This window comes from Marmota monax, unplaced genomic scaffold (assembly GCF_021218885.2).
Source record: "Marmota monax isolate L192 unplaced genomic scaffold, Marmota_monax_Labrador192_F-V1.1 WCK01_AAM20220418_F8-fsc00179, whole genome shotgun sequence".
In the NCBI taxonomy this organism is placed as follows: Eukaryota; Metazoa; Chordata; class Mammalia; order Rodentia; family Sciuridae; genus Marmota; species Marmota monax.
The window spans coordinates 4,507,277-4,525,262 of record NW_026695200.1 but is presented as its reverse complement, the minus strand read 5'-3'; the positions used below and the strand labels follow the sequence as shown (position 1 = coordinate 4,525,262).

General features: G+C 37.2%; 1 long non-coding RNA gene across 1 annotated transcript in view; it reads left to right on the top strand.

The window, feature by feature from the left end:
• The window catches only part of LOC131423604 (uncharacterized), a 49,104-nt gene that overhangs the window by 18,845 nt on the left and 12,273 nt on the right, over positions 1-17,986 (top strand). The window contains exons 7-8 of the long non-coding RNA XR_009225348.1: positions 412-538; positions 7,346-7,495. This is a non-coding gene — a long non-coding RNA (uncharacterized LOC131423604). The remainder of the gene's footprint in view (positions 1-411; positions 539-7,345; positions 7,496-17,986) is intronic.

Genomic DNA, 17,986 nt, shown 5'->3' with positions numbered 1-17,986 from the left:
TTTTTTTTTTTTTTTTGTTTTGAGACAGGGTCTCACTGAGTTTCTTAGCAACTTGCTTTTGCTGAGGCTGGCTTTGAGCTCACAATCCTCCTGCCTTGGCCTCCTGAGCCACTGGGATTACACATATACACATGTTCTTTTTTATGTCTAAGCTTTTAAGTGTTTTAACTATGAATGTGTTTTAGATTTGTGAAATGTTTTTTTCTGTATCATTAAAGCTGATCTTAAGGGTTTTGTTCTTTATTCTATTAATATATTCTGTTTCACTTTTTGTTTTTTTGTGTTGAACCAATATTTCATTTTTGAGATAAATACAACTTGGTTATTTTGTACTATTTTTTTAATATGTTGCTCATATTTTTTTTTTGTTTCCTAGTATTTTCTTGAGAATTCTGCTTTGGTATTTTCCAGTGAAATTACCTCAGTCGGGCAGGAGTTGAATCCTAATAGTAGTCACATAAGCTTAGAGTGGATCTTTCCCAACTCCAGATTTAACGTGCTCCAACATCTATATCTGGATTCCTGAACCTGAGTAATTGTGAGTAATGTGTGTGGTTTTGAGGCAATAAGATAAAAGCCAGTTTTAAATAGCAATAAATAAATAGTACAAGTTCTGCTAAATATAATAAGGTATCCCAGATTAACATTATTAGCATGATATTAACAGTAGAAAGAGTTGAAATTCTCATACTGTCTCTGAAACTTTCTGTAAGACAAAATTTAATTAAAATAAAATGAATGCATGAAAATCCTGACATGAACAACCAAGTTAAACCAATAAATTGTCAAGTAGGGAGAGAAAAGAATAGCATCTTATTAGCCATCATTCAAACACACATGCACCTGCTTCAGGAAAATACCATGAAGTTCAGGGACTTTCTTCTTCCCCAGTAAATTTTTTTAAAGGTGCCTGTGTCTCAATATCTCTGAAAGCTCTATTTATTTTCTTTCTTTATTTTTTTCTAAGTTATACATAACAATAATATTCATTTTGACATTATTTGAAAATCATAATTTATTTTAATTTGTTTTATTTCAGTCCTTAGTACTCTTCCTTACCTTCCCCTGACCCTTCCCTGAATTCCCTTCCCTCTATTCTGTTGATCTTTTTGCTATGTAGTTATAGTTGTTTCTTTTTCAATTAGTGTCTTATGGATATGCGTGATAGTGAGATTCCCTGTGATATATTGATATATGTACATAGGAAAACTAGGTCAGATTCATTCCACTATCTTTCCCTATCCCATCCCTCCTTTATACCTGTTTAAGTATTCCACTGATTTTTCTTCTATTCTTTTTTACCCCCTCCCCTTATATTGGATTAACTTCTTCACATTAAAGGAAATATTCTACTTTTAACTTTCGGGACTAGCTTATTTCACTTAACAATATAGACTCCAGTTCCAGTCATTTACCACCAAATGCCATAAAGTCATTCTTCTTTATGGCTGAGTAATACTCTATTGTGTATATGTTCTACCTTTTTAAAATCTATTCTTCTGTTGAAGGGCACTTAGGTTGGCTCAATAGCTTGGCTATTGTGAATAGTGCTTCTGTAAATACTGATGTGGCTCCATTATAGTAGTATGCTGATTTTAAATTGTTTGGATATATGTTTCAAGGAGTAGAATAGTAGGGTTGTATGGTTGTTTGATTCCTAGTTTTTTGAGGAATCTCCATGCTGCATTCCAGATTGGTTACACTAATGTGCTGTTCCACCAATAATGTATGAATATGCCTTTTTCCCCACATCCTTGCCAATGTTTAGTGTTACTTATATTCTTGATAATTGTCATTCTGACTGTAGTGGGATGAAATCTCAATCTGGTTTTGATTTGTATTTCCCTAATTGGTAAAGATTTTGAACAGGATTTTATGTATTTGTTGGCCATTTATATTTCTTCAATTGAGAAGTATATGTTTAGTTCTACTCCCCATTTATTGATTTGTCATTTGCTTTTTTGGTGTTAATTCAGTGTTGTGTATATTCTGAATATTCAGTGACCTCTCTATGGAGCAGGTGGCAAAAATTTTATGCCATCTCGTTGGCTTACTCCTCACACTCTCAATTGTTTCCTTTGCTGTGAAGAAGCTGTTTAATTTGATTGTCAGTTTCTGAGATGACTTCTTAGAATATTGGTCCTGGATTTTTTTTCTAGTATATGTAGGGTTTCTGGTCTAATTCCTACATCTTTAAATCACTTTTTAATTTTTTTCTGTTTAGTTATACATGACTATAGATTATATTTTCACATCTATATAAACATGCAGTGTATCTTATTCTAATTACATTCCAAGATTTGTGGTTATACATGATGTGGAGATTTATTTTGAGTTGAATTTTGTACAGGCTGAGAGATCGGGGTTAAATTTCATTCTACTACGTATGGATTTCCAGTTTTCCCAGCACCATTTGTGAAAAAGGCTATATTCTCTCCAACATATGTTTTCAGGATCTTTGTCTAGTTTCACATAAATGCATTTATGTTGGTTTTTGTCTTTGTTTTTCTCTATTCTTTTCCATTTGTAAACCATCCCAAGGAGAAGAAAATTGTCATTGAATCTTCATTTGGTTTTTCTTGTGGTTTGGACATCTGGCAGATGTCCATCAGTCTTTGTGGATCTCTCCTGAGTTACAGGGTTATCAGAGCCAACTTCCCAGTTGCTAAGAACCTGCTTCTGGTTTGTTAGCTCAAGGGCCTGCAGCTGATTGCTTAAAGGGTGCAGTGTTGTGGCTGCTTTTTTCTGTTGTGTGCAGGATGCAGGCTGTGGAATGTCCCTGTGATTGCTATGGGTCACCATTAATTTGCTCCTCTCTAACAGGATTCTTTTCATGATAGTCAAGATCTTGTTGGCTATATGTGAGTGCAGGGATTCGGGTTGTGGGTTTTTCACTATTGTTCTGTGGTACAGAACTATTTCCCTGGCCAAAGCCACTCTCTGTTGTCCCATAATGGAGGATCTCAGATGGTTTACCTAAACTCTAGTTTCAACTGCCCCAGGTTGTGAATGGTGGCTGTTGATTCCCTCTGTTTACTAAGTCTGATGCAGAGTCCCACAAATACCAAGTAATGTGTTTTCACTTGTGTATTGTGATTGCAGGTCAGGCTATAAACCAGTTAAGGCTGGGAGCAGCCCCTTCTGGCTGAGTTCACTGGTAATTTTCCATGGAGTCTTTTTTTTTTAATTTTTATTGTTGGTTGTTCAAAACATTACATAGTTCTTGATATATCATATTTCACACTTTGATTCAAGTGGGTTATTAACTCCCATTTTTACCCCGTATACAGATTGCAGAATCACGTTACTGGATATTCAGGCAGCTTCCCTCTGGTGTGGCCCCATAATCATGGAGACTGTCCTTAGTTTCCCCACAGTGCCCTTCCCCCATGGTCCAGGCATGATTAATCTTCTTGCCTTTGTTCAGGGCTCAAACTGATTCATAGATGTCTCTGTCTGAGTTGAGCAAACAGACACTGCACAGGACTTTCTGTCCTTGTCTTAGTTGCAGAGCTGGGCTAGGTGCAGTTCCCAGCACATGTCCCCAGCAGCCCATTTATTCTTTTTGTTTGTGGTGAGGGTAAAGGAGAGGGGGTTTCGGTGATTTGGGGATAGTAGTGGTCCTTCTGGGAGTTCTTTCTGACTAGATTCAACCGGGGAGTTTTCTCAGGTTTAATTGGCAGGTGTCTGGGACTGAAAAGATGAATGTTGGCTGTATGTGATGCAGCAGGTAAATAGTCTGCTGAGGATTCCACTAGATGGCTGCAGACCTCTGGCTCTGTTTTCTTTTCACAATTTGGATATAGGCTGTTTGCGCTGTTAGCATCATGGTTTAAATTCTGTCTTTTCAACTCTTTTTTAGTGGGTGATCTTAAGAGATATTCTGCTTCCCCCTTTCTCTCTTTCTCCTTCTGTTCTCCCTGCCACTCTTCTCAACCCCAGGTTTTGGTTTGGTGTTAAAAAAAAACTCTGAGTTTGTTTTCTACTCCTGACCTTCTTCCACTCTCTCCAGGTTTTCAACTTTAGAGTCTTGGAGCATTTACTTTGTCATACATGTGTCAATTCTGGTTTTTCTTTGCTGTCTCCTTTCTGTGTTGGGAGGAGTTCAGTACTTGCTGGCTAGCTCAATTCTACCATCTTCCCAACACTCAGAAAGCGCTATTTCTTGTTATTGCCAGGCAAAGTACTTGCAGCTTCCCACTGATATTCCCACTGGAATGTTTTATTTTTTTTCTTGTTTTTTTTTTTTGTGGTTGTTGTTGTTTCTTAAGAGTGCAATTTTTACTTGAAATGAGAAGCTCAGACGAATGTCAGTAATAACAGGGAGCATAAATAGTTTCACAATTAGAAAATATATTCTTCAATCAGATTTTATTTCTCAAGAATTCAAAAGACAACACTTACCTTCAAGTCCTTTAGAAAACCCTGTTATAATTAAATTTGTCAATTCTATATTTCTTCTGGATGATTTTTTGAACCATAGTTTGTTAGATTTGCATTAAATAATGTTGAGATATATTTATTTCTAATTTGGTTTTTAGTTTCCTCACCAGTGGCCATAAACTCTACCCTAGCCTGATTGAATTAGTCTGAGTTTGGTTCTGTGTGTTTACAATGTGCCTTTCATGGTTGTTGCAGTTTAGATACGAGGTGTCCCCTAAAACCTCATGTGTAAGTCAGTGCCCTAATGTTCTGAAGTATTTTCTATATTTTACATTACTATAAGCTTACACTGGAAATTTGTTTTATTCATACATGAAATAGTTTGTAGTTCATTTCTTCCTCCCAAGCTCCTTAGTGGAGGAGAAGAGGTCTACAATGATCACGTTATGGGAGCTTTAATCAGTGTATCTATCTACTGATGGATTAACTGGATGGTAACTGTAGGAACGTAGGGTGTGGCTGGAGGAGCTAGATGAGGGGGACATCACCTTTTATCCAAGGTTAGTGGAACACTCTCTGTTTGTTTGTTTCTCTCCCCTCTCCCTCCACCTTCTGCCCTCCCTCTCCTGTTCTCTCTTCTTCCTTGTTTCATGTCCTGATGTCCTGGCTGCTTTCTTCTGCCACACATTTTCACCCTGATGTTTTGCCTCACCATGGGCCCCAAACTATGGAGTTAGCCATTTGTGGACTAAACCTCTGAAGCCATTAGCCAAAACAAACCTTTATTCTTTTAGTTTTTCTTGACTCATCTTTTGATCACAGTGATATAAAAGCTAATCCTTATGATGGTGTGCTTCTTTATTCTGCTGGATGACCTTATGCCACAATGTCTCACCCGTGTCAAGGTTCATTCACAGAGGAATCTTATTTATATAAGAGATATGCTTTTGGCTTTGGTATAATCAATGTTCACTTTATTCCTAACCAAAATAGACATTATCTAGGAGAGCCTTACCTGGAAAAGCAGTTACTTTAAGGGTGTCGGTAACATGAAGTACAGAGGAGGCAACACAGATTATTCATTGCTAGATCTCAGTGAGAAGTGGACAGACAGCATGTCCCACAAAGTTTGTGAGATGTCAAGAAGTGAGACATAACCCCCAAAACAGAGGAGCAGTGAGAAAAGAGAGAAACAGAAGACACCAGTGAGCTATAGCCTTCATATGGTGCAGGATATTTCCTGAGCAGGTTTCTCAGGGAGAGTCATAATTGGTGATTTCCAGGAAGCAAGCACATTTTATGTGAAGTCACCCTGTGTATGAGAAGGGGTCATTGGGATCTCTCATCATCCATGTGGGGAATGGGAGCCAGCAGACCAGTAAAGTACAACATCTACATGTCGCCAGGAAGTGGTCACCATGAGGTGGTTGTATGGAGTGATATAAAATAAATATCTATATTACTATAAGCTTATACTAGAAATTTGTTTTATTCTTATGTGAAATAGTTTGTAGTTCATTTTTTCCTCCAAACTCCTTAGTGGAGGGGGAAGACAACAATAATCTGTTTCATGATGACTAAATAAATTTCTGATATGACCAAGTTAGATATGTATTCAAAATGGATGAAAAAACAACATAATATTATTAGCATTCACTATATTTAAATAGGAAATTCTAGTAATTCACTAATAACTCTGTCTTTATTCCCAGATGAAAGGTAAATAGAGTTGATCAACTTACATGAAATTATATTTTAGAATATTTTCTCAGTAGTTGATAATATGGCAGATGAGACATCATAAAGCCTAGAATCATGAGAAATGGTCAGTCACAGAGAAAGTGAAGTATTCCATCAATCCTACCAGGTACACTTCAAATTCTTTCTAATATAGATATTTCCAATATAGATATCTTGAAATCGACAATATAGAAACACTGTTGGCTAGAATGCATGTCACATATTGTGATTGTGCTTTGTGCACACACATGAATTAGGGCTGAAACTTCTTTTTTTAAAAAAATAAATTATAAATCATCTTTATCTAATTGCTACACACACACGCACACGCACACACACGCACATGCACACACACACACACACACACACACCTTGTCAACTTCTGATTATACTGTAACATCAAACCTTGCAGAAGTGGTTTCTATAGACTGGAAAGAAACAAGACTTGGAATATATTTCAGTGGGAGAGCACCCTGAGTTTTTGTTTTGTTTTTTGTTTTGAAGGTGCTGGGATTGAATTCAGGGTCTCATACATGCTAGGCAACTACTTTACTACTGAGCCATTCTCCAGCCCTTAATTCCCAATATTGTAAAAAAAAAATCAAAATTATAAAAGTTATTTGTCAGTTCAAAAAGTTTTACTCTTTCATTTTGAATAAAATGCATTTTTCAATTGATCCAAATGAAACATCTTGCAATTAGAGAAAACTGTCACTCTATTGAATTGTGTACTTCTAAATGTCAGCAAAACCCCTACAAGAAAGAAAAGGAGTTTACTTCAGTCTGTGTCTGGTCTTTACTCACATTGAGTATGTTTGATAATTGTTCTTGTATGTGGTTACTTCTTAATTTTAGTGTAATAATTATCACTACCCCAAAGTCATGCATATATTTTGCTAAATTACATACTAAATACTGTATTGTATTGTTTTAAAATTTAGGTCTAGATCTCTGATCCAGCTAGAAATGATGTTGTGTTATATGTGAATTTGGCGGGGTTTTTTTCCTGTTGGTTATTCAATACTCTACATCACTCTGTGAAAATTAGTTAATATTAAGATTAATGATTACTGAGTTAATAATGAATAATAACATTTCTTGCAATTAATTTCCTTAAATGTGCATGTATCAGTTTTGAGCATTCTTTTTTAAAATTGATTATATTTGTGCAGAATAACTGTCTTTTACTAAGTTACTTATAGAACCCAATTTTTTTCCAAAGCTTATTACATTCACCACCATGTTACTCTGGAATGAAGAAACAAAGAGTACAAAAGTGCCACTCTGCATGTACAGCAATTTTTCCACTGACCCAAGAGAAGGGATCACAGGTAAATGACAAAGGTCAGGTGGACTGGATCAGGCATGCCAGGTAAGCTCTAGCAATAGGTAATATGGACCACTGAGAAGGTCTTGAGGAAACATTTCAGTATTACACACACATACATATTCACCTGTGCCTTCATGTCCTCTTCCATATTCTGTGATATACTCACAGAAACCTCATAATTCTCTCTTGTGTCTCAGAGGACAGCATTTGTTTTGAATTTATTTTTTATTGCATGTACTTTGTTACATTATGGATGTACCACTAGCTATTTACCTAAGTTTCTTTTAGGAAGATTATTCACAGTTAACTGTTTGCCACCTTAGTAAGCAAAAGAAATTTCCCTGAATTAATATTCTCTTATTTGCACTGATTTTTTTTGGGTGCTGTATTTTTCTTGCTAATTTTGGATACATTCATATTCTGCAGAATATTAAGTTTTTAAGTCATTTGAAAATTGTTTACTTTCTTTTATATTCTTTGCAATATTATGTCATTCTCTACATATATTGGATTTTAGTTTATTCATCTTTTTCTGGGATCCAAGGTAAAAATTCAGATGATTGCTTTTAGATCTTTCATATTTTATGAGACATGCATTCAGTTTCATACATTTTCCTCTAAGCTCTGCTTTTCTTGCATTCCACAATTTTTGATAAAGTTTCATTTTAATTGTCATTGAATTCATTTAATTCAAAGTATTTGAGAGTTTTTTTTTTGTTGTTGTTTTGGTGTCAGGGATTGAGCCCAGCACCTCTTAATCACTGAGCCAATCCCCAGCCCATTTTTAATTTTTTTTTTTTTATTTTGAGACAGAATCTCATTAAGTTGCTCATGATTTCCCTAAAGTGCTGATACTGGCTTTGAACTTTTGATCCTCTGCCCTTAGCTTCCTAAGACCCTGGGATTAAAGGTGTGCACCACCATGCCCAGCAGAATCTTCTTCATGATTAACATAGTATTTAAAATTGGTTATTTTATCATAATGAATTTGTGTAATTTCCACTTATTTTTTTTTATTTTTTCATTCTAGTGTAATTTCATTGGGTCTTGTAATAAAGACATTATTCCTCAGCAAAAATAAATCCCATAGGATAAGAATAATCCTATGCGTATAAGACCTATTAGAAACATGACTAAATTTTGCCAGCATGTAGTCACCCAGTCAAGATGATAACCATGCATTTAGTTTGAGTCCTGAATCATCAATCATGGCCTCCTCCTGGACTGCTTTTGTAGATTCAGAAAGTCATTTCCTGGACTTTCAGGGATATACATGTAGCTTTTATGATAGTACAAGTTCCCCCTTGGGTTCCCATGAGAATGTCTAATGCTTTTTGATATTAGGGAATCAGAGATCCATGATAGGTGATCATACCAGAAAATATAGATGAAAACCCACTTGTGGCAAAGATTTGCATAATTAGCAAGTCGACTTAATATCTTTATTATCCCTTCACCCACTGATACACCATAGTCCATCTTCAAGCATCTTGGGGAAACCATAGCCACAGGTTGGTGCCATGTGACCATTCAGTTCCATTTGGTGCCCGGCATTTCCTAGTCTTCATGTCCAGCATGTTGCAAACCAGTCATTTTCTTATAAAATTGTAATGTGGTGGCAAGTTTGTTCTGAAATTCATCCCAGAAAGTATTTGACACTTGGCCGTTGGTCATATGATTGATTTCTTTTCTGAACAGAGTGGAACAGTTTTGACTCAGTGGGCCTGAAATTGGCATAAAGCATAGATATTTATCCCAAATCCAGAAATGTCCATCCTTGTATCTGTGATTGTTAGGTAACACTTTCAAATTGTTAGGTAACACTTTCAAATACTTTATCCTTGATTCCTTTAACTTAGGTTTGTTTAGGGACTACATCTGGGATAAGGGTCATGTGAAAGGAGTAATTTTTTCCCATGGCCTGGTTTTCTGAGAAGTGTTCTTTATGGATTAATCAGTTAAATTCAAGTTGTGGTGAGAGTTAGTAATAGTATTACTTAGTATTTAGTTTTTTAATTGATTTTTTAAAAAATAAATGACAGCGGAATACATTGCAATTCTTATTACACATATACAGCACAATTTTTCATATATCTGGTTGTATTTAAAGTATGTTCACACCAATTTGTGTCTTCATACATGTACTTTGGATAATGATGTCCATCACATTCCACCATCTTTGCTAACCCCTGCCCCCTCCTTTCCCCTCCCACCCCTCTGCCCTATCTAGAGTTCATCTATTCCTCCCATGCTCCCCTTCCCTAAGAATACAAAGGCAATTAAAACTCTTCCTATCCCAGTGATCCCTATTATTTTGGTAGAATTTTGCATATTTTCTGTGGACTCTGTTTCTCTTAAATATCAGCTTCAGATTATCTACAGTTTGGAAGGAGAAGTCCCTTTTGATCTTTTTCCTGTCTGAATAGTCAATGGCTCTTGGTGGATCTTGTTTCGTCCTGTGTGATGATTTCATCATATCATATCATATCATATCATATCACATCATATCATAACTCTGTCTGGGTTTTCCAAAAACTCATTCACCAAATATGGCTGCTTAAATAATACCTTCCTGACAATCATGTTGTGGCATCCCTGTGTTACTGGATATACAAAGTGTGTGTCTTTAAATTGGGTTAGTCCATGAGGATGGTGTGATAACTTCCTGTCCTTCCAGTATTATGTGATAGCTTCTTTTCTGATCTAGCATAGTTAGTACATGATGGGTACATAAATGGTAATGAGTTTCCTCAATGTGGGCTTGTCAACCTCTAACAGTTGCTTCGTGGCTGAAACTGCCCAAACATGAAACAGACTTCCTTTAACAGTCTACATGGATGAATGTATCAATACATGAATGAATGTGTCCTTCATCCCAGCAGTAAAAGTTGTACTGTCCAGTCCTGGGCAAGGCTGCACAGAAATAGCATATTTCATGTCTTGTTTCTAAAAATCGCTATTCACTCTTTCCACAGATGCCCAGGTATCATTACATGTAGGAATTTCACCTAAATTTACTCATGTATTGTGAGTGGCAACAAGCAGCCCAGCTAGTAGTTTTAGTTAAATTTTGCTACTGTGAAAAGTGTAAAAGAGGAAAAGTTTATTTTGACTCATGTTTTCAGATTTTCAGTCCATGGTCAGCTAACTCCATAGCTCTAGCCCCAAGGTGAGTCCCATGGCTAAAGGGCATGTCAGAGGGAAGCAGCTCAGAACATGGCAATATGGAAGCAGAGAGAGAAAGCTCCTTGCACCAGGGACAAAATGTATGCTCCCAAGGTTTACCCTCAGTGACCAGTTTCCTGCACTCACATCCTGTCTGCCTAGAGTTTGCTGCCAAATTAATCCATATCAGAGGTCATACGTCTCATAAATTAGTAATTTTCACTCTGAAATATTTTTTTTACATGTGAACTTTTGGGGAGACCTCATATTTGAAGCAGTAGTAACCCCATATTTTTATACCTGTGGCGGTAGACAGTAGTCACTGACAAGAAGCAGGGTGAGCTGTTACTTAAACCACTTTAGTCAATTGTATACCATTCAGCATTATTCCATCTGGTCCATTGTCGCACAGGCACAGTTGCAATGCTATTATGCTTTCTTTTGTTTTATGCCTGAACTTGGACCCCAATTCAACCAGTTCTCCAGGGACATACAATTTCATGGTCATATGTAAATATCTCTCTGGAGCAGAGAGCAGACCTGGATCAGCCCCCTCAATCTGCTTCTGCTGAGTCTTTAATAACTTTTGGACCATTACCAGTATGTCTTCCATTATATCTTTATCATCAATCTCAACTTATGAATCACTGGAAATAGTGGACTCCCTGAGTGGGTCCCACATCTGAGGATCCCAGTTTTTGCTAGTTACCTATACCTTAGCACAGACTTTGAACCCATAGTGTCCATGAAATTTAGCAGAGGAGCATGCTATGACCTGAAGATGCTCATCTGCAAGTTCTAAGCACTGCAACAGCATATCTTTGTGTCACCCTGTGCTAAATGGGCTTCTCTTTCTAGTTTTAACTCTTCTAGTATTCTGCGGAACTGAGCTTGGGTGGCTAACTCCTGGTCTGTGCCTAACTTCAGTACCACAATAAGGGCTATGCTACAGCTATGGTGGCATTTTTTGTCCTTGTTTGCTTTCTCATGACTACTTTGGATGTGTTTCCAATACTCTCAGCAATCCCTCTGGTATTTTCAGGACATCCCCATACTTACCCAGTGGTCCCCACCTCTTCAATAGGGAACAGCCTGAAACCTCGATGAGGCTAGTGGCCAGCCTGGGATTTCTTCCACAGATCCTGTGTCCTTTTCCAACTCTGGAGTCAACTCAACATATTCCTCTTTAGGACCCTGCCAGCTATGCCAGTTTCTTAGCCCTAGCCCTGCAAATGGCCCAGCATACTGTGTATTGATTCTAAAGAAAGAACTTGGAGGATTCACTGAAGAGCTTTTGGACATTTTCTTATTCTCCTACATTCCTAGGCAGTAATAGTTCAGGATATAGTAGAGGTCTTCATCACATCTACAAGCGGGAGTATATGTATGTATGTGTGTGTGTATGTGTGTGAAAAGTTATATACTCACTGGGCAAGTGAATTTTTTCAGATGTTCTATTGGTGCATTCTTTGCAACCAAAATTTCTCTGCTATAAAGGGAAATTGCATGGAAATGGAAGGAGACCCTCAGGGTTATACAAAAGAACATACAAGAGGGAATGAGGGGAAAGGGAAAAATAATACAAGGGGGAGAAATGAAGGTCAATAGGGGGGGTAGAGAGAGAAGAAGGGTGGGGAGGGGAGGGGAGGGAGGAGGGGGGATAGTAGAGGATAGGAAAGGCAGCAGAACACAACAGACACTAGTATGGCAATATGTAAATCAATGGATGTGTAATTGATGTGATTCTGCAATCTGTATATGGGCTAAAAATGGGAGTTCATAACTCACTTGAAGCAAAGTGTGAAAGATGATATATCAAGAACTATGTAATGTTTTGAACAACCAACAATAAAAAAAATAAAAATAAAAAAAAAAAAATTTCTCTGCTATGATACTTACCTAAATATTGGAGATAAGTGAAGTGACTAGCAAACCCTTTGCTACTTTCTTCAATATTACATTGTTTAGAATCCTTTTTATATCACTACAAGCTTTCCTAGGCACTGATTAGTGTTTAACCCAACACCTCATAACTCTAGCATCCTACATTTCTGAAAAACAGCTGCACATGGACAAAGCCAAAGTCTATCATCAGCAGGAGTAGTAGTTAGGCCCCTTTGGTCCATGACTGCAGTGGCCTCTGAGTGAAGCTGAGCATTGTGAAACAAATCCTGGGAAACAAGTTCTTAAGTGTCCCTATGTGAGCAATTCATCCATTTTTCTCTTCTTAAAGCAAAGTCTGTCAAAGTATTTGCAAGTGTTACACCCCGAGTGTGTGATAGGTGGGATAGCAGGGACTGGCCAGAGATGCCCTTCAAGGCATCTTTTCTCTTGTCCTTGCAAAATATTGGGCTCTTTTTAATTGTGCTAATCTATTCACCCTCGTTAGCCCTAACTTTTAACATTTTCCTTTTCTGGCCCAATTGCAAATTTTCAAATCTTTATTCTCTGCTCTTTGATCCTGAGTATCTTAGTAAACCTCGCTAAAAGTCACCAGTAATCCTCATGCCACTGTCTAAATGCTGTTGTGCCCTAAAATTTCCTCCACTAGTTTAATTAATCTATCACCTTTAAATTCTGCCTCACACATAGTCTTAGGGCATTGACAAACTATAAAATTCTTTGCCAGAACAAATAAGAATGGCCTCCCTTCTAATTTCCAGTAGAGTTGTCTTTTCCAACAGAAATTTATTAAGTTCAGTTATTATTGCCCACATTTATATCTGAATTCTGGTCTTCTAAGCTTTTACTAGCAATGCCTATTAAGCTTAGTTTACAACATTTTAAGGCTTCTCTATCCTGCATCTCTAATCCTATACAAACTTATTCCACAAACCAGTGTCGAAGTCTTTTGAATCACATGGTCAGGTATAATTACAGGAACAACCCTGATTCTCCGTTAACAATTTTGTTTTCATTGCTGTAACAAAGAGCTGATGAGACCTCCTTAATGAAGGAGGTTTAGTTGGCTCATTATTTGGGAGATATTAGTCCAATCTCATTTGTCTCCATTGCTCTGAGCCTGAGGTGAGGCAGCATATCATGGTAGAAAGATGTGACAGAGGAAAGATGCTCAATTAATGGCAGCCAGTAATCAGAGAGAAAGGAGGAAGGATGAGAGGAAGTGTGGGAGAGAGAGGGTATACACACCACTGGGAAAGACCAAGAGACAAGACATAATTCTAGTCCTAAGGGCACACCTCCAGTGATCCTTTTTCAACCATGCCCCGCCAGCGTACATTTCCTGTCATTCTAGTAGTCTTCAGCTATTGTGGTCCAGGCCCTCATGATCTGTTCATCTCCTAAAAACTCACACTCACCTCTTCATATTGCTACAGTGGGAGTAAGCCTTCAACACATGAGCTTTTGAGGAACATTTCAAACTCTAACCATTACAGTGACCATCCTCTTTCTTCCTCTGTGCACCTGATATTCATCATAATATGGAAGTCTTCCCATATGGGGTGGTAAATGATAAAAATATGGCACAAAAGCTCAGTTAGAAGCACAGAATCTTCTCAATAGGAGGGGCTGTTGTTTCTCCAGATGAACATATCCAAAGAAGTAAATGGGCTTGACCATATATAGCCATTAGGTTGCCCTTGAATATTTTCCCTTATAGGATATTGCCTTAAAGAAATTGCCCTGCTGCACAAGTGACCCCTGAACTGAAAGGGTACCTTGACAGGTCGAAAAGGGAAAAACCAATTCACCAGCTTCTGGTCCTTTAGATTGTGTTTCAGACTTCACACTATGAGTGGGAAGGGCTTATTGTCTTTCTTTTCTCTTTCACAATATAAATAAAATTATAATCTAATAGAATAATTAAGTGAATCATTTGTGGACCACTTTCCTCCTACTTCAAGACATATTGTTGCCAAACTACATACAGTACATTAAAATTCCATTTGTTTTGGGGTCATAAGTTTGTAACTATGATTAGACTATCTGGCCAAGATTATTCTCAGAAGGCTTGAATTTGGAACTATATAACCCAGCTTTCCCACTGCCTATTATTTATCCCCCAAAACTAAAATTGATATACTATAGTGATACATGCATATCAGTGTTGATAATAGCACTGTTCATAGTCTCTTGAGGAATATCCATCCGGCTTTCCCAAGTGGTTATATAATTTTTGAAGTCTCACAGACACTGTATAAGTATCTCTCTTTCTTCTGTCCTCCCAGCAATTATTGTTATTTGTATTCTTGATGATTAACATTCTAAATGGAGTGAGGTGAAATACCAGTGTACCTTTTTTTAAAAGAGAGAGAGAGAGAGAGAGAGAGAGAATTTTTTTAATATTTATTTTTTAGTTTTCATCTTTGTTTGTATGTGGTGCTGAGGATCGAACCTGGGCTGCACGCTTGCCAGGCAAGCAAGCTACCGCTTGAGCCACATCCCCAACCCCCAGTGTACCTTTTGATTTGCATTTCTCTGCTTGCCAAGGATGTTCAACTTTTTTCTCATATATTTCTTGGATATTTGTAGTATTTCTTTTGAGAAATAATTCTTGAGATGTTTTGCCCATTTATTTATTTGGTCACTTTTTTAGTGACAATAGTAATTACCACAAAATTAGAATGTGTTTCAGACTTCACACTATGAGTGGGAAGGGCTTATTGTCTTTCTTTTCTTTTGCAACCAAAATTTCAGTTAATAACAGCATTGATAGCCTGGTTTTTTTGCTGCTGTGATTAACAGACTGACAAGAACAATTTTAGAGGAGGAAAAGTTTATTGGAATGCTTATAGTTTCAGAGATCTCCATGCATTGATAACTGTCTCCATTCCTTGGGCTTGAAGTGAGGCAGAACATCATGTCAGAAGAGTGTGGTGGAGGAAAGTGGCTTAGGACATGATCAGAAAGCAGAGAGAAATTCCACTCACCAGATACAAAACATATTCTTCAAAGACATGCCCCAGTGACCAACATCTCCACCCATGTGATAATATCTTCAGATAACACCCAGTTAATTCCTATTAGGGAATTAATTGATTGGGTTAAGGCTCTCATAACCCAGTCATTTCTCCTCTGAATGTTCTTGCTGGTCTCACACATGAGCTTTTCAGGATTACCTAATATCTAAACTATAACATTTCTCCCCTAGCCCCCAAAGCCCATGAGCATTTCATAATGTCAAATACATTTAGTCCATTTCTATGAGTTCCCATATTCTCAGGTCCATAATTTCCCAAAAGTTCAACTCCAAATTCTTATTCTGAGACTCAAAGCAAATTCACATCATAAGCTCCTATAAAAATCAAAAGCAATTTACAAGTATGAAATATGTAAGCATACATTGTAAGCATATAGAAAGTTACAGTCAAATAAAGAAGGAATGGGACCAAACCAAGTCAGAAATCCAGCTGGGAAAACAAGTTCTTGTAGTTCTCTGTCTGTACCTGGAAAACAAGACATTATGATATTCTCTCCAAAATTCTTCTGTTGCTCCACTCCTGTAGCTTTGCTGGCTGATGCCTACAGGGACACCCTGTTGGCTTGTCTCCACTCAATTCCTGCAGTTTTTCTCAGCGAACATCCCATAATACTGGCATTTCTTAACCATGGGGGGCTCCACTGCAGCTTTGGGTTTCTCCTTAGATCTCCATGTATTACTTTATCAGGGTCTGCCTGCTGGGACTCTGACCCTCCTGCACTTTGCCTGGACTACCAGGCCTTCCTTTGAAATCTTGGTGGAAGCCTCTGTGACCCTCTAAAACTATCATCCCTGCATTTATGCAGAACCAGCACCGCGTAGTTGGTGCCAAGTTCTGCCATCATTTCTGCAGGAACCATGACTTCCTCCATGTATGAACATGTTTAAAGAACTTCCTAGGCTCCCTTGTGCAAGTTGGATGCTCCACTGCTCTTTAGTCTAAAGAGAATATTTGCCTTTTTTTCCTTGAGTCTGAGATGGATATTATCTTGCCAATTCTTCAGTTGCCCTCCAACCATCTTTCTTAGTCTCTGAGCAAAGTCTAGCATTTCTCTAAGTGGCAGTAATTTTTTTAACATTTGCAACTTCCTGAGCCCCAGTTTTACTCCTGCCTTTCAAGTTCAAGTTTTTCAAGTGTTTCTGCTCCACTTTCTCCTCCTGAATATCACAAGAAACTTAACTAAAAGCTGCCAGCATAGGATTCATGCTACCACCTGAATCCTATGCTGCCTAGGATTTCTTTTGACAGATTACTAAATCCATCACTTTTAAAAGATCAGTCTCACAGAAAATTTGAGGACATAAGAAAAATGCAGACAACATCTCAACCAAAAATGTGATACAAATGGCCTCCAGTTCAATTACCAGTTGTTTAAGCCTGCTTTTTCACTGTTGTGATTAAACAACCAGACCAGAATAATTGTAGAAGAAAATTTTATTTGAGGGCTTACAATTTCAGAGATCTTATTCTATAGAAGACCAGCTCCATTCCTTGGGGTCGAAGTGAGGCAGAACTTCATGGCATAAAAGTGTGGTAGAGGGAAGCACCTCACTTGGTGATCAGAAGCTGAGATAGAAGTCTCCACTTGACAGATGCAAATATATACCCCCAAGCCACAAAACAATTCCCACCTCCTCCAGCCACACCTTACTACATCAATTATCACTCAATTAATCCCTATCAGGATTAATTCACTGATTGTGTTAAGGCTTTCATAACCCAATCATTTTTCCTCTATACCTTTCATTGTGTCACACAGGAGCTTTTGGGGGTCATATCACATCCAAAACATTACACCTTGTATTGAATAGTATCTTGCTTTTTATTTCAACTTTTATTCCCTTATTATATATATATATATATATATATATATATATATATATATGGAATTATATAATTTATTTATATTTGCTAAGACTTGCTTTGTTACCTAATATATGATATGTTTTGAAGAATGTTCCATAATACCTACATAGGAAATGAATTTGGATATGGTTAAATGAAATATTCTATAGTTGTCTGTTAGGTCCATTTGATTTATAATATTTTTAGGTCTGACCATTACAAATTTTTTTTTATTCTTGATGATCTATTGGTGAAAGAGGTGTGTTTAAATTTCCAAGTAGTATTATATAGTATATTACATTATAGTCTATGTTTTGAGAAGTGTTTGCATTTTGGAGTTAGGTACGCCAGCATTTAGAGCATAAATGTTTGTTTACTATTTGTCTAACTTAAATTGTTTATGTGTCCTTTTTACCAAAGTGAAGTCATATGGTTTGTGTCTTGTAACTGATTTCATTTTGAAGCCTGCTTTGTTGGATGTGAGAGTAGCTATTCCTGCTTGCTTTCCTTCAACTTATATCCTGTGTATGTCTTTGCCTGTGAGGTGAGTCTCATAAAGGTAACATGTAATTGAGCCTGT